Source organism: Chlorocebus sabaeus, chromosome 1 (assembly GCF_047675955.1).
Source record: "Chlorocebus sabaeus isolate Y175 chromosome 1, mChlSab1.0.hap1, whole genome shotgun sequence".
Classification (NCBI taxonomy): Eukaryota; Metazoa; Chordata; class Mammalia; order Primates; family Cercopithecidae; genus Chlorocebus; species Chlorocebus sabaeus.
The window spans coordinates 95,881,081-95,903,382 of NC_132904.1; the positions used below are offsets into that span (position 1 = coordinate 95,881,081).

A 22,302-nucleotide genomic window follows, 5' to 3' on the forward strand; every position below is an offset into this window, starting at 1 on the left:
TTGTGTATAGGTGGTATATTGAAGCCATGAATTGCCTAGGAAGTATCTAGAGTAGGAATTAAAGAAAGCCAGAATCAAATATTGAGGAATTCAACAGTTAAGAAATTTCTAAGGCACAGAAAAAGAAAAGCAAAATATTGAGAATGAAAGGTATATAACAAAGGGAAAGGAAAAAAGTATGATGTATAAAACGGAGGGGAGTAAGTACAGATACCTGTTTTTGTTCAATATAGTTGTATTGTTTAAGAATAAAATAGGGCAAATGTTGAAAGGGGATGTAAGGTTAAGACAGTGTGATGGCTAATTTTATGTGTCAACTTGACTGGGCCATGGGCTGCCCAGACATTGGGTCAAACATTTTTCTGGGTGTGTCTGTGACAGTGTTTCTTGACGAGGTGAAAATTTCAGTCAGTTAACCATGTAAAGTAGACGGCTCTCCCTAGTGAGAGTGGGCCCATCCAATCAGTTCAAGTCTTAAATAGAACACAAGGGTGACCACCTGTGAGTATGAGGGAATGTCTTCTGCCTGCCAGTTTTTGATCTGTTTTGATCTGGGACATTGCTTGTTTTTTTTTTCCTTCCTTCGGATTTGAAACATCAGCTTTTGCTGTGTTTTGATGCTGCCAGCGTTTGGACTGGAACTACGTTTTTGGCTCTCCTAAACCTTCAGCTTGCCAACTGCGCATCTTGGGACTTGTCAGCTCCCATAATCACATAAACTAATTCCAATTGCATACACACACATGTACGCACACACAACACACACACAGACACACACACACACGCACACACATCCTACTCGTTCTGTTTATCTGGAGAACACTGACTAATACAGAAAGGATATATATATACACACACAGATAGAGAGGACTTAAATGTATTCAATACTGTTTTTAACATATTTTAATGTATTTAAGTACTGTTAAAAATAATCCCATTCATTGGGCTTCTGGGTAGTGGTATGTAATAAAACCAGTATATCCTATGATCATATGTCCATTGATGTACTTCCTTTGATGTTAAGTGTGGCCATCGGTTCTATGTAATGTTATCCACGTTCTGTGTCAGTGGATCAAAGACTTGGTTACTTCGTGGAGAGTGCTGCTAGCTGAAGAGATGTGGGCAAGAAAGAGAAACCCACACTTAAGATATGCTTTGATCCTACTCAAAAGGTATTCCTTCCACCTTGATTGACTGATTGAGTAGAACCAGTAGTATCATATTGGTGAAGGGTAGTGGGTAATCTCAGTGTAGTGCTCAGTTGCTGGAAGGTTGAGATTTCCACAGAGGTAGTAGGTAGATCAGCTTTTGTTGAATGAGGATTCATGTTTTTGGCACCATGCATAACCTCCATCTCTGCCAACGTGGCCACATTGTGAATGTGTCAGTGTGCTTATACTACAATGTGCTCATACTACAATGGCTGATGAAAGAGACTGGTTTTAGTTTGCCAAGCCATTCTGTATACTGGTTTCTTTAGCGCCTCTTCCTTAGTCAATTGTAGAGTGTCCATAAACTTATATGTCTATTACCCAGATTTCCTTGTCCCCAGTTGTATTAGTTTTCTAGGGCTGCCATAAAACAGAACATCACAGACTGGGTGGCTTAAATGACGGAAAATTTTCTCATAATTCTGGAGGCTAGAAGTTCAATATGAAGTTTGCACCAGGCTTGGTCTCTTGTGAGGCCTCTCCCACAGCTTGCAGACGGCTGCCTTACTCCTGTCTTCACGTGATCACCACACTGCTTCCACATGTTTCTGGTATCTCCCTGTGCACCCAAATTTCCTTTTCTTATAAGAGCACCGATGATGTATCACTTAGTGTTGGGCAATACATTTAATAAGGTAATTTGTAGCAAGTTTCAGAAGTAGAAAGAACACAAAAAATTATTGGGAAAACTTTTTTAAAAATCTCATATCTAAACCAGGATTTTAACATGAATAGAAGCTGTTCAGGTGGACAAGGGTGGGAAGTGGTCATTTGAAGCATAGGGAACAGTGTTGAATTCTGTCTTGAAGTTACTATGTTGTTGATAAAAATTAATTATCAATTTAAGGTTTAATTACAAGGTTTTATTTCATGTTAATTTTCAATATTTGTTTTTCTGGTCAATAACACAATAAGAATAGAAAATTACAGGCAGAGTCTATTCAAGACAGCCACCCTAGGATAAGGGACAATTTTTTGTATCCTAGCCTAATAAAAGAGAGAAATGAGATAAACTCTAAAAAGAAGATACAGACATTGGTGATGATTTGAAATAGAAGGAGTTATGACTGTAAAAAAGAAAATAAGAATATCAGGTGATTACATGGCTTTTACAATTTTAGACTATTTTTCCATCTGTAAAGTAAAATTCATGTTAGATTAAAAAATCACAGCAAAACAATAAAAGATAAATGTATGTTGACCTATGGTGTGTGAAGCAAGGTTGTGAAATAATAAGACAACTTACCTTATTTTTCAGTAAGTCTCCTATGATTACTTATTTAGATTTGATCTAGTTTTCAAAGAAATGGAGAGAAAAATATAAGTTGGCAAAGGTCATTGTTTTTCATAAAGCGCAACTTGAGGAATAACAACTAACATATGTAACACTTTCAGTTTAGGAATAATTTTCTCATCTATTATTCTTAAGACTTTTATTATAATTCCTTGAGTAAACATAGGATCTGACATCATTACTCCCAGAAATGGTAAATAAGTGTTTAAGATCTAAACATAAGTGTATGGTAGAAACCTAAAGAAATCTGACTCTGACTGCAGATGAAGTAGTCTCATCATCACAACATACTGTCTTTTCTTTTTTAAATTTAATTTAATTTTATTATACTTTATGTTCTAGCGTACACGTGCACAATGTGCAGGTTTGTTACATATGTATACATGTGCCATGTTGGTGTGCTGCACCCATTAACTCGTCATTTACATTAGGTATATCTCCCAGTGCTATCCTTCCCCCTTCCCCCAACCCCATAACAGGACCCGGTGTGTGATATTCCCCTTCCTGTGTCCAAGTGATCTCATTGTTCAGTTCTCGCTTACAAGTGAGAACACGCAGTATTTGGTTTTCTGTTGTTGCGATAGTTTGCTGAGAATGATGGTTTCCAACTGCATCCATGTCCCTACAAAAGGACATGAACTTATCCTTTTTTATGGCTGCATAGTATTCCATGGTGTATATGTGCCACATTTTCTTAATCCAGTCTGTCATTGATGGACATTTGGGTTGGTTCCAAGTCTTTGCTATTGTGAATAGTGCCACAATATACATACGTGTGCATGTGTCTTTATAGCAACATGATTTATAATCCTTTGGGTATATATCCAGTAATGGGATGACTGGGTCAAATGGCATTTCTAGTTCTAGATCCTTGAGGAATTGCCACACTGTCTTCCACAATGGTTGGATTAGTTTACTGTCCCACCAACAGTGTAAAAGTGTTCCTATTTCTCCACATCCTCTCCAGCACCTGTTGTTTTCTGACTTTTTAATGATCACCATTCTAACTGGTGTGAGATGGTATCTCATTGTGGTTTTGATTTGCATTTCTCTGATGGCTAGTGATGCTGAGCATTTTTTCATGTGTCTGTTGGCTGCATAAATGTCTTCTTTTGAGAAGTGTCTGTTAATGTCCTTTTGCCTACTCTTTGATGGGTTTTTTTTTTTTTTTTTTTTTTTTTCCTTGTAAATTTGTTTGAGTTCTTTGTAGGTTCTGGATATTAGCCCTTTGTCAGATGAGTAGATTGCAAAAATTTTCTCCCATTCTGTAGGTTGCCTGTTCACTCTGATGGTAGTTTCTTTTGCTGTGCAGAAGTTCTTTAGTTTAATTAGATCCCATTTGTCAATTCTGGCTTTTGTTGCCGTTGCTTTTGGTGTTTTAGACATGAAGTCTTTGCTCATGCCTATGTCCTGAATGGTACCTAGGTTTTCTTCCATGGTTTTTATGGTTTAAGGTCTAACATTTAAGTCTCTAATCAATCTTGAATTAATTTTTGTATAAGGTATAAGGAAGGGATCTAGTTTCAGATTTCTACTTATGGCTAGCCAGTTTTCCCAGAACCATTTATTAAATAGGGAAACCTCTCCCCATTTCTTGTTTTTGTCAGGTTTGTCAAAGATCAGATAGTTGTAGATGTGTGGTATTATTTCTGATGGCTCTGTTCTGTTCCATTGGTCTATATCTCTGTTTTGGTACCAGTATCATGCTCTTTTGGTTACTGTAGCCTTATAGTACAGTTTGAAGTCAGGTAAAATGATGCCTCCAGCTTTGTTGTTTTGACTTAGGATTGTCTTGGCAATGCAGGCTCTTTTTTGATTCCATATGAACTTGAAAGTAGTTTTTTCCAATTCTGTGAAGAAAGACATTGGTAACTTGATGACTGTCTTAAAGACAAGCATGAGTTTATTCCAGAGACAAAACGGAAAAGCTTTGCTTCTGAGAAGCAAACTTGAGGAAGGAATTTGAAAATAACAACCATCACCACAACAACAGTGTTCATTATAATTTTTTTCTTTTGCTATGTTAGTTCATAATGCAATGTGAAAATAACTAGTGATACTTCTTATTTACTCAATATGTGCTAGACATGTTGGTAAGCTTTTTATGTGTATTATCTCATTTAATGTTCTCAATATTTCCATATTGTAGGGAAAAATGGTGCACTGTATAATTGCTAAGAAATAATGACAGTAAGAAACACAAAAACCTGACTTCCAAAAAAATCCATCTTAATGACAGTCCAAGATGAAAAAAAACATAACTTGCCAAATCCTAAAATAAAGACTTGCTTTTTGCTTAAGTAACTATCATTCCACCTAAGTTTGTAAACCTCAACAAAATGCCTGACTTTTTTAGTTTTTAATTTTGTGCACTAAGGCATAAAGCAGATATGTAAAATTGTTACAATATTAAGAAAATAATGAAGGGAGAAGAAAAAAGGAAGGGGGACAAAAGCAAGGGAAAGAGGAAGGGAGGAAGAGGCAGAAGGAGGGAGCAAGGAAGACAAAAAGTTCTTCCCGTTCACAACTTGTATACTACAATAATATCTATAATTTAGACTTGATATCAGAAATGCAAGCTGAGGTTAAAGGAAATCTTAGGTTGACATATTTAAAATTGCTGATATTTCACTACTTCTTTTTAACAAAAATGTCAATTTCCTGAAGTTCCAAATAATATAAATAAAAATCATAAAGGTCAATACCCTTTGGTAGTGACAACTACAAGCAATTGAAATACTTTTCCTCAGTCTGATCATGAAATATGTACCTTAGGTTTCCCTGGACTCTTGGTAGTATTTTAACTTGGAATCTCAGTTGATGGCCTTCAATCATTCTGAAGTCATCAATCTAAAGTTTAAAACTTGTATTCCTTACTCACCTTGATTATGTCAATAAACAGAAATGCTCTATAAATATTCTGGAAATATTATTAAAGAGAAAAACAGTAAAATAATTTTCATCACTAAATTTTTGGTTTGATATGAGAATGGCAAGTATAGGAAGATGGTATAAAACTGCTGAAAACTATAAGAAATATGTTATTAGATTCCTGTTTGAAATATATGTATGGGTAACTATGCTACGTTTTCGATGCTAAAACATCAATAAATCTATCAAAGATTAAATTTACTAAAAATATAAATTTCATTGTGTGGAGAATTTCATTAAACAGTGAACTTCATTAGAAATAAAGAGAATAGAGGTGGCCCCGTTCATGTGAATTTCCTTCAGGTCACCAGGGAATATGCACCAGCATAATTCTCAAACTTATTTTAAAAAGTAAATCACATATAAGCTTTTAAGAAAAATGCATATTGTAAATTCTTAAATAAAATAGATAATAAATTTAACATTGCAAATGCTAGGAATAGTATAGAATTTTCATATTATTATCTTATAAAAATTAAGAAAAGCCGGGAATGCAGGTATAAGTTAGTGTGTTAAATATTTTAAGCTATTGTAACCCATGTAAGCTTAGATTGACATTCTGTTTTATTATTAAATATAAATTATAAAGGAAAACAATGCATCTGAAAAAGCAACTACATAAATATACCTAATCAGAAGCTGTAAGTATTTGTTTATATGGGTAAAACGTATGGTGTTTGTATGTATAACTAAATAGAACATTGATATAAAGTATTTAATAAGAAGCACGGATTTTGGTTAAGCAAAGTTGGAAAAAGGATCATTTGTAATCACAATAGTATATATTATTTCTTAACAGGTGTCTTTAAAGGATTGCCATTTAACGCCATTCAAGATCTACTAAGCATCATTTTTGCATGACTACTGCAAAAGGATTACTTTACAAAAACCAGTTCCTTTGTCAAGAGCATACTTTGGACCCTGTTTTCAGAAAGCAGGTACAGTTCATCTTTATTAAAATGCCTATAAAATTGAAAGAAATGTTGGAAAAAAAATAAGATTCATGCATATCCTTGATGGAGCTCCTAATAACAACTGCTGAATATGCTAAAGCTTAATATGTTATTTTCTCAAATTAAGTGATTTTTCTTTGAATTGAAAACACCTTGATTGTATCAGTAACATAAATGCCCTATAAATATTCTGCAAATATTATTAAAAGTGAAACAAGGTAAAATATTTGTCCTTACCAATTGTTTAGTTTGATATGAGGATGGCAAGTAAATGAATGTGTTATAAAATTGCTGAAAGCAATAAGGAAAACAATACTCAGATATAGCCTCCTGTTCCATGATATCTTTCCCAACTGACATATATAATGTGCTAGTGGATGGCTTTTGTGCTTTTTTATGTGCTTGAATTTTAAGGCAATGCTTAAGTTAAATAAGTAGGAAGTCATGGGTGGAGACAGGTAGAGTCATCCCCACCAGGAAAGGGGATCTCCTGAAGGAAGATGGCTTTTATGCAGTTTGCACAGCAGCTCCTCATTCTTACATATTTACATAACCAATAGAAATTAATAAAGAGTAATTACACTTATTTTGAGTAAAACTGGGCATTGTGTAAATAATAATCCTTTAAAATGAATACTCTAAAATACTTTGAAATACATCATTAGACATTTGTTATTTATGACTAAGTGGTACCAGTAGACTATCTTGAACTAAATCCATTGTGTGCTACTTAACTACAATACTTCTGATGTACTTTTTAAACAATCAATCAAGAAGGTCAGTACACTATGACCCTAGAATGATTATCTTAATCTGCTTATTTATAAAATGTTGACAATAGTGTACCCAATTTCAAGACTGTCACATGTTTGTCCTTTCATTTGTTAGGTTAATCCAGGTTAATTGATTCAAAATAGGAGAGGAGTTTTCTCATCCTACTCTATGCTTTCAGTACCTTCAAGCTTGAAAATTAGCATTAAAGAAGAGAAGTTACTAAATGTGGGTGTGAGAGCGGTTCTTTTGGAAGGTGTAGGAGTCTAAAGTTTTACCATGGTATTTGATTTTACTTTCTACTAGCCACACTCAAATTTTGGCAGCTCATTGCAGAAAATGTTACATTCCATGTGTCTTTTATTCATTTCATTAAATCATGCCAGTCTGTCATTTCGATTGCAGGCCCTAACTGTACCAGGTATCTCTAAATTAATCTTGTGAAGAAAAGCAACCTCATTAAGATAAAAATTTAAACAGAAAGTATAAAGAAAGGGAAGGGGAAATATCTAACAGTGAAACCAAAAATCATGGGAAAAAGTTCAGTTCCATATAAATTAATCCATTGCTATTTTCTAACATTAGCCAGATTGTAAGCCAAATTTTGCCAACAAAGTTCTGTTTGTTACAATAAGAAAGATTTAAGAATAGGTTACATACACAAACTAATAATAATAATCTCTATTCTGTCTGTAAATGTAAACATCTTGGAAGCTGTTATTTCCTATTTATAAAGCATTTTGTTCTTAACTCATAATCGTGGACGCATGCTAACAAATCAAACTCTAAATTTTGTTTTACATCTGAGATATCTGTGAATACTAGAACTAAATTAAATCTAAGCATCTTAATTGAATTTAGTAATGTTAGAACCAAGTTGTTTATGATGCTTGTGACATTCAAAGAAAGACAACCAAACCACTGAACACATCACAGCAGCTGTATGTAAGAGGGTTACAGATCTAATGCTCGCTTCCAGATGGATGATGGATATGCAATTTGAATTTATACTAGACATATCAGCAGATGGAAATAGAATAGAGTAAATGTCTTGGACACCTGTGAACTGGTGCATTCTATCAATTACCAACCGAATTGTATTAAATTCATGTAGTTCAACAGAAGTCTAATTAATTTTTTAGAAGAGGTTCTTTGTCAATCTATTAATAAATTCAGGTTTCAAGTTGAGGTTGTAGAGTGTATTTAACTGCACAGAGAACCTGTAGAATCAGGTTTGGCAGAGCAAAGTGCACTCTTATTATGTCATTTTTGTTGTTGCTCCTTCCAACTAATTGAAAAGCATATTGGTAGAATAGGAAGCAATTGAAACAAATGAGACAAACTGAGCACTCCAAAAAGACGTAAGTGAATTAGAATTGATGAATCTGATGAGAGTGGATTCACAGTGTCACTTTAAATGAAACGCCATTTCATTCATATACTTGCACCTAATCTGTCACTGTAACAACTGAAAACATTCAGCTGCAAAACTGACAGTTTCATCTTGACATAACAAACTCAATTCCTGCCATAATAAGAGGCAATATATATTAAAAGGGGTCCTGAGTTCAGCCTTTGAGAATGAAATGTTCCACTCAATAACTTATAGAACTCATCCAGGAGACACTGGCTCAGCTCCAAGAGGAAGAGCTTTATTTCATTAGAGAAGAGTCTGAGTGGCTCTAGGTTTATAGATTTTTAGCATTGCCAGGATTCTCATCACCTCATGAAAAGAAACCTCTAAGTATCAATGTATGCATCTCTTAGAGAGTATTACAGTTGATAAGAATAGAGTAGAATGTGCTCTGAATTTCAAAAACAGGAAATCTAATTTTCGTCTCTAAAACTCTTGACAATTGCATAGAAATTTGAAAAGAAAAACTTTTCATATTAGTTGCTACATAAGTATTGTGTAAATTAACAGTGCTACTACTTGCTAAAATGTTTACAGTGTGGCCATAATTGACAAAATAATGAAGGAAGGTGGATGGAGACAGTTTTGACTGAATCCTTGAAAGAATTTCCTAGCAATTAGAGTGTCCACAGAAATCTTTCAAGGGTCATGTGTCCAGATGAATGAAAAGTGTGATTTCTTATCATCAGGAAGGGAGATGGAACAGTTCCACACAAAATTGTTATTCAACAATAAAATCTTTGAGGTGGTTGTTATAGACATCTGTGTTTTACCACTTGTAAAACTTAGTTATTTATTTTAACTATACTTACAGTTTTTTGTCTTTTAGAAAATATTGTTTTGAAGTATTTCATAGGAAAATTTGTTATATGAAGTATAAAAATGCCTAGTAAAGTCAGACACCGTGGTTCATATCTATAATCCCAGCCCTTTGGAAGGCCGAGATGGGCAGATCAGCTGAGGTAGGGAGTTTGAGACCAGCCTGACCAACATGGAAAATCCCGTCTCTACTAAAAATACAAAATCAGCCAGACATGGTGGCACATGTATGTAATCCCAGCTACTTGGGAGGCTGAGGCAGGAGAATTGCTTGAACCCAGGAGGCGGGGGTTGCACTGAGCCAAGATCACACCATTGCATTCCAGCCTGGGCAACAAGAGCAAAACTCCATCTTAAAAAAAAAAAAAAATCTAGTAAGATGAAGCAAAATAGAATGGCTTAAATAAATATATGTATCAGTTGATATGAACATTGTAATCTGAGTTTGCATGAATTTCTTAGACAACATTTATCTCTATCTGCCAGTTGTGGTGGTGGGAGGGGGTGGTTCAAGTTGGATATCAATGGATTATTTTCAATATCAGCCTATCCATAGGAAATATGTTGGTGAATTAATGTTTTCCAAGTTGAAGTTCCTAAGGATATGTAAGAAAACGGAATTTACCCAAAGCAAGAGGAAGAAAAATAAGGAATACATTTTAGTGTGATAATGTAACAGATCATATAGGCTTTCTAGTACATACATTTTTGCTAGTGTGATTCAAGGCATCTACAGGTTGAAAACATGCAAACACTTTCGTTAATATGAATGTATGCAAAATACCTCAAATATGATACTTGCTCAGCAAATATTAGCCTTTATTTAATATTTCTATTGTGGAAATAACTCATGGAAACAGAGGAAATACTTATTTTCTGGAATAAGTTTTGAGAACAGGAAAATTTCCATCCACCTCTGCTTACATACAAGCAATGGAACTGTTAGTCTCAATGCTTAGTCACCTGAACACCTCAAGGCTATACTACAACATAAGAAGGGCTCTATCTCTTCATGATGGGTCTGAAATTCAGTTCATCTCTCTGCACTAAGCTTAGTATACACAGTGAATCCCAGACAGACAAATTCTTAACTAGATACAGAATTCTGCTTAGAAACTGTCACATTTGCTGAGTGTATTGAGACAATTCTGGCAAATGGAAAGATTATAGGCTTTGAAATAAGTTAAAACTAAGATTGACTCTCTGCTGTAATATTTGCTAAGTGAAGAACTTGGCTGTATCTCAATTTTTATAAACCTCAACTTTAATTTGACTGTAAAAAGTGAATACTATCTCATTTTTGTAAGGGTGCAAAAAGTTCACACAAAATCTATCTTATCTATATCTGTACATATACAAGCAATGACACACACACACACACACACACTCTCTTATATTTAAAACTTGGCATCTGAAAAGTGTTTAGCAGATGGTTATTATTGTGATAGAGTGAGTAACATACATTTTTAACCACTGAGTGGACTGAAACTTACCGAAAGTCTTGTAAGACTTAAAAAAAAAAAAAAAAAAAAAAAAAAAAGGAAAGAAGTACATCAGGAAAGAAGGGAAGAAAGGAGGAAAGAAGGAAACAAAAGAAAGCAGGAAGGGAGGGAGGGGAGAGAGGAGGGAGTCAAGGAGGAAGCGAGGGAGGAAAGGGAGAAGGAAGGGAAGGAAGGAGGAAGAAAGGAGGGAGGGAAGGAGAGAGAGAGAGCCAAGGGGGAAGAGAGGGAAGGAAAGAGGGAGTAAGGGAAAGGAAGGGAAGAAAATATAGATTTGGCCTTTTGGGCATTCATATTTGCATTCTGGGGCTCTTGGGGGTTATAAGACTAACATAGAAAAATGATACATTCCTATTGATCTGTCATAAATGATTAGAAAATAGAATAAAAAGAGATCTCATGCATAATGGAAATAATGATTGTGTAGTATTGTGCTGGATTTTGGGTTAGTACATAGCATTCTTTCCTAAGTCTTGTGCTCTCCAGAATATTAGAAGGCCAGAGACTCTGATAACTGCATTTCTCAAAACACCTGTCAGCAAGATTCATGATTAGGTGCCACTCAATGGGAGATGTAGAAGAGATAGGGAAAATGTAAGAGAAGCAGAAGTCCTATCCTTTTCCTTCCAGCCACAGTGGCCTCAGATGCACTTTTTAGTATCATATGCCTCAGTGCTGGAAGCTATGCTAATTGCTGGTAGTTTTAGAGTCCTACAATGGCCACTATTTGAAAACTTGTAGTCATTTTAAGATTTAGCAGTGGTCTTTCCTGTCATTTGTTTCTTCAGCTCTTCTAACAGATTAAAACAAGTTGATATCTAAATTTCTTTTTAATTAAAATACTTTAAATTTTATTTTTATTTTTCTGATCTAAACTTGATAAAGGAGATGCCTAAAAATAAACATACACACACACACACACACACACACACACACACACACACACACATACATATAAAAGCCTGTGGAGATGCATATAAATGGAGAGATATATTGTGTTCATACATGGGAAGACTCGATTTTCAAGAGTGTTAATCTTCCCTCAATTGGTTTTATTTTGGTCTAACTTCAAAAAGTTAATTTAGCAAAATTAAGATAGTGTGTTTTGGGGGTAGAGTGTAGCCTTGAAGTAACCTTTGGAAGATACTAGAAAGCTCAGAGAACACTTTATGCCTCTGTGAAAACCTGATATACAAGTGATGTGATACTAAAGACCAGTGGACAAAGAATGGACTATGCTCTAAATTGTGCTAGTAAAATATATTACTCCTCAAAAATTAAAATAAGATCTCTCAGAATGCCATACAATAAATAAATTCAAATAACTATAGAAAGATGTAAGACTTAAAAGGCAGAACTTTAAATTTTAGAAAGAAGAAATTGGTAATAATTTAATTACCTCAACATACAGAAAGATATTTTAGACCCACAAAAAGCAGTTAACAAAATGACAGAGGTGACCATAGTGGAAAATAAATGAAAAAGAAAACACAGTTGTGACAAAGCACCTTGGTGCCTAAACTTTTAATAACTCTCTTTTACCTGTAACATAATAATAAAAGTTTTAGCAATCATTACTTTTATATATCTGCAGTAGATCAACTTTCCAAGTTTGCAGTTTATCGTTGTAGTAAATTGCAATGTTGTATTTAATTTTTTAACTCTTCCTATCTCTGCACATTCAGTGTCTGACTTTCTACCTCTTCTCAATAAAGGAATAAAATGTACATACTTGATTCTTGACTTTGGGTTTAGCCATGTGACCTGTTTTGATCAACTGAATTAACAAAAGGAATAGTATACTAGCTGTGAGGTCAGGCCTTAAGACATAATGCATATTTCCATGAGCCATGTTGCTCTTTTTTCCTCACCAAGAGAATAAGGGAAAAAAAGAGAGATATGTGGAATAGAGTCATCCCAGATGAAACATCACAGCCAAACCCAGCCATAATCAGCTGACCTTCAGCCACTCAAGATGAGCTAATGCTAATAAATTACTGTTGTTTTAAAACATAAAGTTTTGGGGTGATTTTTTATGTAGCAATAGCTAACTGATAGAACTATTATTCACAAAATAATTTATATTCCACTATATTTTGACAACTCATTATCCCTAAATATGCATTTTACTTTTCTTCACTAATTTATCTGTTTATATTTTAACCCTATCTGGCATGCCTTATGCTCCCAATTATTCCACTTGTCATGTTAAAATTAAGATCAAATCCTACTATTTCCACAATATCTGAGTCTCATCTTACATGAAATAAGATAGCATCAATATTTGTTCTTCTGCTTTTCTTTTCTATACAATATTTTTAAAGCTCAGTACTGTGTCTTATACCAATCTGTGCCCCCATGATGTCTTCCACATAGTGCATTTTAAACTAATATTTGAAGAATAAATTAGATAGGTAACAGTTGATATGGCTGATATTTACAGTTGCAAAGACAGATTTTTATATCATATACATATGCCTGTAATTTACAAGTTATTTCTCCAGATTGAAGTTTTTCTCTTACTCTGTTATGGTGTACAACAATTAAGGAAAAGAGAGAGTTAAAATGTAAATAAAGAGAATTAGCAACCACACTTCTACAAATGTCAGGTAATCTTCAAGTGATGATCTATTATCCTCAGTGACAAGATGTCAAAATTAGGAAGTAGAAAACCCCTGCAGCTAATGTATGGTAAATTAATTAGTCTGTTAGTATCCAAGATTACACTGTAAGTGTTTTCCAAGTGTCAGTATTTACCTTACTAAATTGTAAGAGGCTAGCCAGAGGTTCAAATATTGGAATGTTATTTCGTGAATAGTATAATTCCCTTAGCACAACAGTATTTCTTTTTCCTTTGGAAATAAAGTTAAAATATCTATATTTTCATGCTTCATAATTTAGAATTTAGTACCTATATATGCTTTTTAGTGAAGATTTCATGTGTCAAAACATAATAAATTGTCCAAAAAACTTCCCTGGTAGTTTTTAAATTGCACATTGTGGCACCAGATCAGTGTTTAGTTGTCTATTTTATTACCATGACTGCAAATGTCATTTGTAAAAAGTTCTATGCTTTTATTTTAATGCTACTTTTGGCAAGCTGGTATGTTTACTATTCAAACAATTTTTTTTTTTTACCTTATTTTCTTCTGCTATGTTGAAAATGGGAAAAAAGAAATACATTTTTGGATCACCCGTGATTTCGGTGACTTTTGGGGCTATACTTACACATACGATAAAACAGATAGGTTCCAGGGAAATAAGCTTACAATTTGTAGTAGCTTATACCTATAAATTCTCATGCGTTCTTTTTGCTTTATAGAATGGGGAAAATCTGCAAGACTTAGTGTGACCACAGCTTCACAGACTTAATCTACAAACGAGATCCATATCATACTGACTATTTCCTGCTATCTCTATGCTTCTCAAATAGGTTGATTATTTAAAATAATTAAACATTTTATAATTACTTTCTGAAAATTACATTTAATAATGTATTAATAATGTGTTTGACACTAAGCATGTGGAATACAAAATATTTTTTAAATCTCTGAGATTTTATTTGGGGTTAAAAGGAAGGTGAAAATTTTCTGTTACGTCTATATGTCACTATAGGAAATCATATTCTAAGATTTCAATGATGCGTGGCAGTGGAAATAACAGAGATGAATACAATAGACTTTCCCATAGACTGAGTTTTCCAGGTCATTTAACTCTCTCTAGTGTCTTCAAAACTCTCCAACAGAGTTAATGATAACGGATTGTCGTATTATTGTCCTCATGGTGACTTGCTTGGGTAGAAGATAAAAAATGCTATACTTTCAAAGCTATAGGTAGAAATATAGTGATTACCAACTCATCAACTCTCTTTCTCTCTCAGTCTCTCTCTCTCTCACACACACACACACACACACATTGCATTTTATCCTTTTATTAAAAATATAAATTATCATGAATGAAATCAAGAGCTGAAAATTAAACAAAAACCAAAACTAAAACGACCAGCACATACAAGCCTTGAGTGATAAAAATCCTGTTCATTGCTCTTAAAACATCTCAGACTCTTACTCACAACTACATAGGCATCTTTGAAAGCAATTCAAACAAATTTTATTGTCTAGCTTCACAATTCATGAGAGAGTAAAAATAGAATGTGAGAAGATAGATGGGCCTCTAGAAATACACACAGGACTATTCAATGAATTGAGAATTGACAGCCCCATAGTAGCAGCTAAGGAAACTGTAAGCATATTAAATAATTCTACTTGCAAAAAAACTTTGAAGTAGTTCATAAAGTAGCCAGCAAGTGGGAGGGTATGGTGATGGATATGATACTTACCTTTATTTGATCATTACATTATACAATACATAAGTGTATTGAAATAACACACAGTTACCCATAAATATGTATAATTATTATGCATCATTTTAAAACAAAATAAAACTTTACATACACACACAGACACACACACACATACAGTATTGGACTGAGCCACTTCCTAAGCAATATTAATATATTGTTAATTAAGTTTGTACTGTCCAATAAAGATAGCTACTAGCCACATGTGGCTATTGAACTCTTGAAATGGGGCTAGTTTAAATTGAGGTGTGTTATGAAATTAAATACAACACAGGTTTCTAAGACACAGTGTGAAAAAAAAGAAATGTAAAATATTTTATTGATAATGTTCATTTCATGTAGAAATTACAATATTTTAGATATTTGGGGTTAACAGAATATATATATATAATTTTATTTTATTTTTTATTTTATTATTTTATTTTATTTTATTTTATTTTATTTTATTTTATTTTATTTTATTTTTGAGACAGAGTCTCACTCTGTTGCCCAGGCTGGAGTGCAGTGGCCGGATCTCAGCTCACTGCAAACTCCGCCTCCCGGGTTTGCGCCATTCTCCTGCCTCAGCCTCCCGAGTAGCTGGGACTACAGGTGCCTGCCACCTCGCCAGGCTATTTTTTTGTATTTTTTAGTAGAGACGGGGTTTCACTGTGTTAGCCAGGATGGTCTCGATCTCCTGACCTCCTGATCCGCCCGTCTCGGCCTCCCAAAGTGCTGGGATTACAGGCTTGAGCCACCGCACCCGGCCAGAATATATTTTTTAAAATAATGCTACCTTTTTTCTTTTTAATTGTTACTATTATAAAACATATTTACATATGTGGCTTGTATTTGTTGCTTGCATATTTCTATTGAATAGGGCTGATCTAAAGGATTTCAGTACTAATATATAATTACTGATTAAGCATTAAATGTATCTCTCTTATATAACTAATCCAGCACATAGCTTTTATAATAAATCTCTTAGCCATATCTTAGTTCAAGGAAACATGAAGAAAACATATAAAAGCTATTTCCTTTAGGCATTTTTTTTTTCTTTCTGTAAAGTTGATTCCACAGCCTTCTAGAATTTTAAAGTTCTTGAAATACTTATACAAGAGCTTCTGGGCAGTGATTATTTTTCTTCTAAGTCATACATAAATGACTATGATTACATGCTTGGAATTAGAAGATCTCTAATGAAAGTCATCCGTGTAGCTTGAAGAAGCATCAGCATATCCCAACTGAAAGAGTGAGGCGCCGTGTAGCATTGACACTCCACCAAACGAAAGTCTGTGACAAAAGACCTGAACTACTCTCAATGCCGTTTCTAGTTATAGTAAACTTAGTCACACCATTTGCTCTTACTCTAGGCCCAAACAGTACTGGTTTCAACCCTGCTTCTCAGTTTTGGCTCTTGGAGGCATGCAACAATTACTCAAGCTATAATAAGAAATAAACAAGAAAGTAGACAAAACAGAAGAAAGGACTTTAGAACACAGAGATACACACCTCAGTGTTGACTAGAACTCCAGAGTATTGAAAACTACTAATAGAAGTACCAAATCAAGCAAATATCACTACAATCCAAAATAGATTTATTTAGTTTGCTTAAAAGTAGAATTCTGTCCTGAAGTTTAAAATTTCATGAAAAGCACACATAGTTCCAACATAATAAATCATAGCTCCAAGTGTGAATGTGAAACTAATATTTTGGTTAAAAATTATTCATGTGCTGGCCTATGTTGTCATACTTATATATGCCAATATCATCTTTAAATGTGAAGGTTTGTATAAACTGGGTTATTTTCTTTTTAATAAAACATGAAATATAGTTCTAATACATATTGTTTCTGTGTTGTCTGATTTGAGTAGGTGTTATTTGACTTTCTGGCCCTCACTCTAACTTTCAGCAAAGCCAAAAAGACATACTTGAAACAATAATGGACATTCAGTGTATTCCTCAGCAATACTTCCTTGGAAATCATATTCAATAGCACGAGAGCTGTTTCAGGCACTGCTTGTAGTCCAAATTGGTACAACCTATAATAACAGCAATAGCAAATATTCAGCATTTGTTTGTGCAGTGTCAGAAGCTATTCTCACAGCAACTTACTAGTTCAAGCTTATTAATATCTCTAGGAATTTATTTATTTATTTTATTTATTTATTTATTTTTTTTTTTGAGACAGAGTCTCGCTCTGTCTCCCAGGCTGGAGTGCAGTGGCCGGATCTCAGCTCACTGCAAGCTCCGCCTCCCAGGTTCACGCCATTCTCCTGCCTCAGCCTCCCGAGTAGCTGGGACTACAGGCGCCCGCCACCTCGCCCGGCTAATTTTTTGTATTTTTAGTAGAGACGGGGTTTCACCGTGTTCGCCAGGATGGTCTCGATCTCCTGACCTCGTGATCCGCCCGTGTCGGCCTCCCAAAGTGCTGGGATTACAGGCTTGAGCCACCGCGCCCGGCTATCTCTAGGAATTTAAAGCAGAGAGATCAAGAAGTATCTAGTTGAGGGGGTTTCAGACCTATGCAATCTTGTTCTGAAGTCTCTGTTTTTTAGCCACATCTCTCTTCTGCCACACAGAAATCTTCAATCTTTTAATCCTACTTATGAAAACATAAGTTCTCTGGAGTCATGTTACCTATATGGTGCCCATGCTAAAAATTCTAGATATTTTTTGTAATAAAGTTTCCAGATTGTTTTTGGAAGTTGCTTTAGTCTGGGTTTCCTTTAGGCATACACTGAAAATAGTTTAACAGGAGGTGATCTGAGGAAGCAAGCAGAAGTAAGAGAGTGGGGAAAACAAGACAGAGAATGGAGAAAAGTCGAGAAAGGACATAATCATGAGCAGGTCCACACGTGCAAGTATTTGGAGCTTCATCTTGCTCCAGCTTCTTGTATATCTTCCCTCTGAGGTTTCATACAAAACACACCTCAGAATTTTCACAATGATAGATGGAAAGCTGGGGTAAATATATTCCTAATTAGGCTCATGGGTGAGGGTTGACTTTAGGGCTGTTAAAACTCAGATCCCTTTCAAGCTGCCCTGTACTTGGCTGAACAAGCCCCCATGGTGCTAGAGAAAATCTTGAGGCAGAGAAGCAGCCATGAGACTCAGACTCTCCAGATGGCACAATGAGTGCAGGAACAGTCCTCAGTGCCTGCAGGGGGACTGATTCACCATTGCGGACTGGAGCATTAATAGCATCTGCTACTGAAGTGTAAATATAGTCAGATTCCCTGGAAACACAGAGAATCCTACAAGAGATTTCTTCAGGAAATGTTTGAGCCTTCTTTACCCTAACCTTATTCTTGGGAAAAAATAAAAAATAATAATAACTTTTTGTTTTTAGATTGTTGATTTAATCTTTAATTTATTGGTGGGGTATGTTTGTACACAGTAGTAAATTCAATAAATGTCAACTACATTATTGTAACTAGTTTCTCTAACACTAGGAAAGTTTAGTCAAAAATATCAATCAAATTAGCTATTAGGTATAAAATTGTCAAAATAAATCGGTTAAGAGAATGTTTCACTTTTTTGTGTGATGAGCTTATAGCTTGGATAAACAACCTAAGGGCATAATTTGTGCACTCTGAGTTGCTTGAATGACATGGCCTCAAACAGGTATGCCATGCAGGAAATAAATAATCGGTTGTGGAATTCCTAAAGTAACATTTATTTTACGATTTGTCTTATATTTCTAATACTAATTATCTTTATTGTGAAATAAAAGTGATTTTTTGTTATTCCACAATTTTCTTAATGTCTTATAAACTAGACTAGAATAAGAACTAAGCCGGGTGCAGTGGCTCATTCCTATAATCCCAGCATTTTGGGAGGCTAAGGCGGGAGGATTACCTGAGGTCAGGAGTTTCAGACCAGCCTGGTCATCATGGTGAGATTCCATCTCTACTAAAAATACAACAGTTAGCCGGTCGTGGTGGTGGGTGCCTATAATCCCAGCTACTTGGGAGGCTGAGGCAGGAGAATCGCTTGACCCCGGGAGGCAGAGGTTGCGGTGAGCCTAGACCACGCCATCGCACTCCAGCCTGGGTGACAGAGTGCGACTCCATCTCAAAAAAAAAAAAAGAAAGAAAAATTAAAAAAAAACAGTAAGAGCTAAAATGTTTACTAAACAGTGGATATAGAAAGAAGATCACTGTGACAGCATGACAATTCACAATAGTAAAAGGGAAACATGCTTGGGGTACAGATTTTTTTTTACAAATTACCATGTTCTAAAGAACTTTAACAAGAATTTTGAAATCACATAAGGACACATACAGAGCATTTCTTCATACCTTTTGAAGCTAGAAGGGGAATCAGTGTATTTCTTAATAATTTTTCTCTATATCTTGTCAGAGAAGGGACAGTCCATTCACTTTTTTCTTAATATTAAGGTGTATGTGAAATGAAGATAAGCATAATCTTAGAAGAGACTTTTGAAAAACATGTTGTAGCTGTGGAATTTAATTTATAAATATTACAGTCAAATAGTAAGTTACATATTTTTCCGGTACTATCTATTATTTTCCACTTGAGGCTATTCAAAGAAAAAAATGTATAAAAAGTCTTTTTTTGGAATATTGAAAGTATAATATCAGTAGTTATTTCTATGTTCCATAAAAGTTTAAAAAATCAAAACAATAAATCTGTACTAAATGTTTTCTTTACTATTGAAATGACTACTATCACATTAAAATTGAAAAAATATTCAACTATAGGATATTTCAGAGTATTATATGCCATATTACATGCTATAGTTTAAATTCATAAACTTATTTGTAAAAATTAAATTGCCATAAAATAGAAAATTGATTTTTCTATATATGTTTTATTTGAAAGTGGTTCCTTCCATTTACATTAGTATTATAAGTAGTTGTTAATTGTATACTGTTATGAATACAAAGCATCTTTAAATATGCAACACAATGAAATATCTGCTATATAATATCTACTCATTTAAAAATGTTTGACTTACTCATCTTTCCACCCAGCCTGATCAAACAGCTCTATACTTGAATCTCATTGTTTTTATTTCATAAAACTGCTTTTATTGAATTGCATTTTGGTCTTTGCTATTTATTTGTATTGAGAGACATAATAAGATTTGGTAATATTCAAATCACAAGAATGAGTAGGGCATGGTGTCCACCATGTCTGACAGGGTTCCATTAGGGGGTTGGGATGGAATGAGAGGTGGAGAATGTCTCTTTTTTCTTACAACAGAGAACCGTTGTTCATTTTGGGGATAACTTTTTTTGTTGCTGTTTAATTTTATTTTGTTGCTATTTTTAACATTCAGTGAGAACTGGGGTGGGTATTTATTTTAACCTCCCTGATTCTGTAAAATAATGTCATTTATAGTATTTCATTCTGCTTTGGCTGATGTAAAATCAAATTAAAGCCAAAATGGGAGCCAAGAAACTGTACTAGGTTTTACGATATCTTCCATTTTCTTTTCTTATTGGTATTTTCTCTATTTGTATATGCTTGTTTATTATATTTGCTTATTTTATTTATATTTATGTAATTTGCGTCAACTTTTGTTATAAAATGTGTTAAATAATCTATGAAAATCATTATAACACCTTTTTTCTAATTTTCTAGAAGTTTTGTTGGTGCTTAATCAAATTTATATATTTTGTTCATTCACATATATATATATCTGTGAAATATAAATATGTGTGTATATATGCATATATATATATAGTGTCCATTATGAGTGAACTAGAAATATAGCCATGAATCATTTTAATCCTTATCCCTATAGATAAATGCTGAGGGGATGGATACCCCATCTCTATGATGTGCCTACTTCACATTGCATGCCTACATTAAAACATCTTACTTACTCCATAAATGTATACACCTACTATGTACCCACAAAAATTAAAAATGAGAACATATTAAAAAGAAAAACTTTATCCTTTTGAAATTCACTTTCTAGTATGAAAATGAAGGTATTAATGAATAAATTAAAATGTACAATATTTTGAAGTGATGAATGTCTTGGCAGAAATAAATCTAAGTTAAAGGGATAGAGAATGTTATGGTTGGGTGGTTTTTTGCTTTCGTTTTTCTGGGAGATTCTGGAAGACTTTTTTGCTAAGGCAGTGTTTGCTTTGAGGCATAAAAAATGTAAGGGTGACAGTCATGTGAATTTTTTTGGTGACAGAAGGGACATCAAGTGAAAATGTCCTGAAGTGATCAGGCACGGTGGCTCACGCCTGTAATCCCAGCACTTTGGGAGGCCTAGGTGGGTGGATCACGAGGTCAGGAGATCGAGACCATCCTGGCTAACACGGTGAAACCCCATCTCTACTAAAAAAAAATACAAAAACAGCTGGGTGTGGTGGCGGGTGCCTGTAGTCCCAGCTACTTGGTAGGCTGAGTCAGGAGAATGACCTGAACCCGGGAGGCGGAGCTTGCTGTGAGCTGAGATCACGCCACTGCACTCCAGCCTGGGCAACACAGGGAGACTCAGAACAAAAAAAAAAAAAAAAAAAAAAAAAAAAAGAAAGAAAAAAGAAAAAGAAAAAAAAGAAAATACTCTGAAGCAAGAATGTTTTTGATTGGAGTAGAGAAGAGTGAGATGGAGAGTGAAAAAAGTGAGATCAGAGAGCTGGTGGGATAAAACCAAAATCATTTTTTAGAAAAAAAAATACATCAATGTGAGACATTGTGTGGACTTTGGTTTTCACCCTCTGTAAGGGTAGATAGCAAACTACTGGAGAGTTTTGAATTGAGCAATGTCGTGATTTAATTTACATTTTAAGCAATTATTGTTCGATTAGATATGACATGTAAGAAAAGGGAAAGCATAAAGGATGATCCCAGTATTTTGTTCTATAGGAACTAGAGGGTGGGAGTTGCCTAGGTAACTAGAAACAAGATTCTTCTTATTGAGATTGGGCAAGTGTCAGAGAAAGCAGTTTTGGGATGGGAAGATTAAGGAGATCATTTCCAGACAGGTGTGGGTGCATATTTGATATACTAGCGAAGATGTAAAATAGTCAGCAGGACATGTAAATTTGGAGTATAAGAAAGCTGAGTTGGCTGGAGAT

At 34.4% G+C, this 22,302-nt stretch overlaps 1 protein-coding gene across 1 annotated transcript in view; it reads left to right on the forward strand.

The window, feature by feature from the left end:
* Positions 1-22,302, forward strand: part of CNTN5 (contactin 5) — a 1,322,079-nt gene that overhangs the window by 290,594 nt on the left and 1,009,183 nt on the right. Inside the window, exon 2 of the mRNA XM_038004871.2 lies at positions 6,236-6,374. The gene's annotated coding sequence lies outside the window, so the exon portion shown is untranslated. The remainder of the gene's footprint in view (positions 1-6,235; positions 6,375-22,302) is intronic.